At 45.3% G+C, this 5,679-nt stretch overlaps 1 pseudogene; it reads right to left on the bottom strand.

The window, feature by feature from the left end:
- Positions 1 to 3,860: 3,860 nt before the first annotated feature.
- Positions 3,861 to 4,162, bottom strand: LOC123158249 (50S ribosomal protein L27, chloroplastic-like; annotated as a pseudogene).
- Positions 4,163 to 5,679: the final 1,517 nt, after the last annotated feature.

Below are 5,679 nucleotides of genomic sequence, written 5' to 3'. Positions count from 1 at the left end.
TAGTTTGAGCAGCAGAAGGAGCACTTCTCCTTGGTGGCATGGGAGCAGTAGCAAATACAGTTCTGGGTGTATCATCTCTTCCGTTTTCCTGCAATTACAGCATACAAATGTTAGAAACTGATATGTGAAATTGTACAAAAACCTACAACAGTAGTTACCTGGTGCTGGTTCATTCTCATAGCTAGGGCTGGTTTAAGAGCCTGCTTGCAACTAGTGTATCTATGACCAGTCCTATTGCAATTGCGACAAGTGATAGTTGCCATCCTAGATGTATCCTTTGGAGCTGGCTTTTCAAACCTGCTCTTTCTCCTCTTTGTCTCTTTGTTTCCTGGCTTTTCTTTGAACACTGGTGGATCAATGTCATGGGTTCTAGTCTTTCGCCACAAATCAGGCACAGGCACAGGGAAAACTATTGGACTATAAGCTGCCTTATACATTGGTTTCTTGAAGAAATCATGAACAAAATCTTCTGGCTGTAGTTTTGCCTTGTTGATTGCAGAAACACCATGATTGCAAGGAACTCCACACATGTCCCACTTCCTACAACCACATGTATTCAGCAACAAGTTAACTACATATGTGCTTTCTCCACTTGTCACCTGGAAGAGATCAGGTCCAGCTTTGATAGACTGACAAAACCTAGAATGATGTTTTGCTTCCTCTAGCTTCTCAGCATATGTTGGACATATCTGCCACTTAGCAGTCTCAGTCTTTGTCCTATTTGCATTGAACTTCACTAACAACTTTGTCCTAATCCCATCTACCATAGTTCTAATGGGTTTGGCTCTGACATCAAGTATCATCTTGTTAAAAACTTCACTTATATTGTTAACTACCAAGTCAGTTTTGCAATTGTTGTCCATGGCATGCCTAGCCCATGTATGTTCTGGTATCCTAGATAGCCATTTCCAAGCTGGCTTACACTCCTTTTTCATGCCTTCCATTGCTGTTACATAACCATGCTCAGTATAGGAATAACTTGCCTGATACATGTATTTCTTCAACTCTTCCCCTCTAAAACCAGCTGTTTGAAAGTTCTGATAAATATGTCTAAGGCAGAATCTTTGTTTGCAATTGGGGATACATTGTTTATGGCTGTAAGAAGGCCCTGTTTGAATGAACTACAGTTTGAGAATACTACAACAATGCCATGTATGAAATTAATAAACAAAGACAATTAATAAGCAATGCAAGCAATGAATGGAGTAGAGAGAATAGTACCTTTTGCCTGTCAGATATAATAGTGTAGTAGCCAAACTTGCCTGACTCACCACCAATGGCATATTTTAATTGAGTAAGAAACCAAGACCAGCTTGCTGTGTTTTCCTTGTCCACTATTGCAAAAGCAATGGGAAATATGTTATTGTTTCCATCTCTTCCAGAGGCAGCCAAGATTTGCTGCCCTGTTGTCAACTTTATGAAGCAACCATCAACACCTATCATACAAGATCACAAGTAGATTACCAACAAATTAGTGGGTGTGCACATACAAATGTAGAGTCACTAGTTAATTAGTAGGTGTGCACATACCTACGAATGGTCTGCAACCATTAAGGAAACCCTCTTTGCAAGCATTGAGGCAGATGAACAAGCCATGGAATCTTGGGTTCTTGTTGGGATGTAGTTTCAGATGCTTTGTTCTGACAATGCATCTACTTCCTGGATTGGTTTCTAGCACAACTTCTAGGCAATCCCTTATCCTATGATATTGTGCCTTATGATCTCCTAGGACTACATTTTTAGCTAGCTTTCTTGCCCTATGGGCCATATGTATAGATACCTCTATTCCATGCTTTTGCTTCAAGCTTGAAATTATAGTCTGGATAGGTGTGTTGGGGTCTGTCCTCAACTGTTGCTCACATTCACGTGCCAACCACTTAGCAGTCACTTTTGTGCTCTCTCCTACTATTGGGCAGCTGTGGTGCAAGTTCACTCTCTTTATATAGAATGTCTTCTCATGTGCTATCTGAGAAGCTGCAATGAAAAATGGACAATTCTCAAATTTGCAGACAGCTATAATCCTGTCTGGATAGTTCCTGTGGAAGGCATGGTTCCTATTATGTGAGATGTGAAAATTAAGAAGTGCCCTCCTGAACTGGGTCACATATAGGAAACAAAGCTTCTTCACAAATTGCTCTTCTGGGTTCCCCCTTTGCTCATCATACCAAACTCCGGGCTTCTTATTTTTAGCCCTGCTCTTCCTATTAGCTAGAAGCTTCACACATGGTATTTGAGCCCCATCATTGTCCTCCTGACTTAGGTCACCAGGGTTGCTCTCCTCATCAGACGAAGGAAACCAATCTTCCTCAATAATCTCATCCAAAACTAGCATGAGATCTTGTCGTTGGCCCCTTTCTTTTACTTCCTCTGCTACTTCCTCCTATGCTGCTCCCTTTCTCCTCCTCCTCCTCTAGTGCCTTCTCCTCCTCTAATGAAGTAAACAATTCAGCTAAAAGTTCAAGATTCAGTTAAAAATACAATTTCAGTTAAAAATTCAGCTAAAATTTAAAGATCCAGTTATATATTTAGTTAGAATAAACAATTCAGTTAATGTTTCACTTAAAGATTTAACTAAAGTTTCGGTTAAAAATACAGTTTCAGTTAGAAATACAGTTTCAGTTAAAAATACAGTTTCAGTAAACTATTCAGTTAAAGTTTCGGTTAAAGTTTTAGTTATAGTTTCAGTCCAAAATAAAATTAAAGTAATTTGTTCACTTAACAATTCAATACAGGATTCAGTTATAAATTCAGTAACATTTTCATTTAAAAATTCAGTTGTAAATTCAGTAAATTTAGTAATTGAGTATGTTGAAATTGAGTTTAACATTCAGTAATTTCATGTAAGTGAGTAGGTTGAAATTGAGTTTAACATTCAGTAATTTCAGTTAATGTTTAGGTGCCTACTACATACACTTAGAACCCTAGAACTAGATAAACACTTCACTTACATGTCTGACCACATAAACAACCTACAACAATAATCCTATAACCCTAGAACCACAAACACTTAGAACCCTTACCCTAGAATCACAAACACTTAGAACCCTAACCCTAGAAGCCAAATCGGGGTACGGAAAGAGAAAACTTACGAGACACTGCCGAAGGAGGATGCGTAGTGATGGCTCCCCTCTGGATCTTCCTTGACAGCCTTGGCGAATGCCCTCGCTGCCGCGTACTCAACACAGTAAGATGGCGACGACAACTGTGGAAGAGGCGGAGCCTGAGATGGGTTTGAACTGCCGCAAACCTCTGTTGGATCTGCAGGAGCACCATGCCACCAGATGCATTGCCAGCACCACTGCCACCGCCATCATCATTGCCACGCGAGGTGGCCATCACCGGCAGCGAGCAGGGGGGCGAGAGAGAGGACAGGGGCGCGCGCGGGGGGGGGGGGGCTGTCTGACAAGGACAGACTAGCGCAGCGTCTTGACCATATTGGTCCTAACGGCGCCGTTTGCCTGTCCGTCATGCCACATCAGCATTTTCGGGGCCCACCTATCGGAAAAGAGATCAAACGAGGCTAAACGGCTGTTCAGTGCTTTTTGCAACGGGTTAAGAGATTTTACGGTGTTTTTTGCAACGGATTGATGAGTTGGTAGTTTCCTGCAAACCTAGCCACGAATGTGGTGGTTTCTTGCAATTGACTCATACACAGCCTTGTCTCCCCACAATCCAATCTCCACAAATCCCCTAGCACTGAAAATCAGTTTCATGTTCCGAAGTAGTGAAGCACAGTTTTTAGTTTTTAGTTCTGTGCACTAGCATTTCATTGCAATTCACCATTGTGCAACAGTCAGAAGCACCTTACTCACTGACAGGAGCCCAGAGCAAGCAGGAGGGAGAATGAACGGGGCGTACAGCTAGACAGGGGCAGAGAGGGAGACCTTGGTGCCGCGCTGGCGGATGATAATGGCGCCGGGCTTGGCGAGATGGTCGCCGTAAATCTTGACCCCGAGGCGCTGGCCCATGGAGTCCCTGCCGTTCTTGGTGCTCCCGGCCCCCTTCTTGTGCGCCATCTGGATGGTCAGCTCGCGGGCCAGCACTGTCGCCACGCCCACGCCCCCGGTGGTGCCGCCGGGGAGCGCGCGCGATTGCCGCGGAGGAAGGAGGAGGAGGACGCGAGGGAAAGGCCCTTGAAGGCTCCCACCAGCGTGAACACCATTTCTGTCACTCGCAGAAACGCAGCAGCAACAAGCCAGCAATGGCAGCAGACACTCTGCCTAGCGGAAAGAAGATGAGGTGATAAGGGTGGGGTCATGGGCGGGCTGGATGTACTGCGCTGCTCGCTAGGTTTGAGCCTGGTGTGAAGAGCGCTGCGCGCGCAGCTGCAACCCAGCAGGCCATGGCCAGCAAGACCGAGCCCGTCCCCAAGCGTGCACGTCAGCAATGACACCAGCCCTTGATCCCACCCGTCATTGAACCATACCCCCTCTCTCGCTGACGCCCGGACCGGCGTGTCATCCCTGACCCCGAGCCAGTGTCCACCTCCATGGCGGAGTCCGGCCCGAGCACCGCCTCGCCGTGTAGCCCCGCGCCGCCTCTCAATCCTTGCATAAGTGGAGGCGCTCCACCGCACCTCGACCCGAGTCCGCAGCCCTCGAAACCACTCGAATCCGAGCTCCAATTTCTTGCGGTGCCGCCGCCGCCGCCACAGCTCCAGTCGACGCCAGAGACCACCACCGTCATCTTCGAGGAGAGCAATGGAACCGCCAAGTCAAGCCGAGCCTCCCGAATTCGAGCTCGAGTACTCCCCGGCGCCGCTAAAGCTCTGACAGAGCCCAGCCGACGCCAGAGAACACCACCGACGTCTTCCAGGATAGAAACGGAATCACCGACTCAAAGAAAATCTCTTGGACGCCTTCCCGGGGAGCAAGGATCACTGGAGCCAGCTCAGCGACAAGCCCCAAAGCCACCGGTGCCGCCTGAATGCATCTGATTCAATTAGGTATGCAATCTGGACCGCCCGATCCAACTTATATCCTACTTCTTGGTCAACTGGTGGCGCTTCTTCAAGTGTAGTGTAGCAGCTTCAGGCGGGGCAAGGAAGTTGTATGCTGGAAATCCAGCTCCAATTGGGACTGACATGCTCCCCACATTGCAAAACAGACGGTGCTTTTCTGTGCAGAGTGATACTGTAGAATAAGTTTCTTGTCACAAAATGGATGACTTTTTGTTTTACCAAGCTAGTCTTTCAAACTTCTCCCTTTATTAATGTTACTAATCATGTTGTTTACTATGATTCGTATTGGTAGTAGAGCCGATGAGAGGAACATTAAGTTTTAAATCTAGTTGATTCAGGGGAGATAGGTGATTCTTAATTCTGTGTGATCTCTTAATTTTTTTTGCCACTTGTAGTTGTGTGCTGATAGGTGATTCTTAATTCTGGGTGATCTCTTAATTTGTGTGCCACTTGTAGTTGTGTGCTAGTCTGGTGTTTGATGTTCCTTCAATAGTGATTGTCATATATACATGAGGCAGTTTTATTTTACTTATTTTCAAAAGCTCATTACAGTTGTTGTCTAATGGTTTTTTTACCAAGAAAAAAAATGATTGCTGCTATCTATAGGTTGTGCATTTCAGATTGCTTGATATCTCTAGAACTGTATGTGTCAGGAATCTCTGAACCTTCATTTAACACATTGACTTCTCACATAAAAAAGTACAGATAACTGATTTTAC

This window comes from Triticum aestivum, chromosome 7B (genome assembly GCF_018294505.1).
Source record: "Triticum aestivum cultivar Chinese Spring chromosome 7B, IWGSC CS RefSeq v2.1, whole genome shotgun sequence".
NCBI classification, from domain to species: Eukaryota; Viridiplantae; Streptophyta; class Magnoliopsida; order Poales; family Poaceae; genus Triticum; species Triticum aestivum.
Note: the sequence above shows the minus strand (reverse complement) of the source record. Positions and strands in the feature narration are given on the sequence as shown.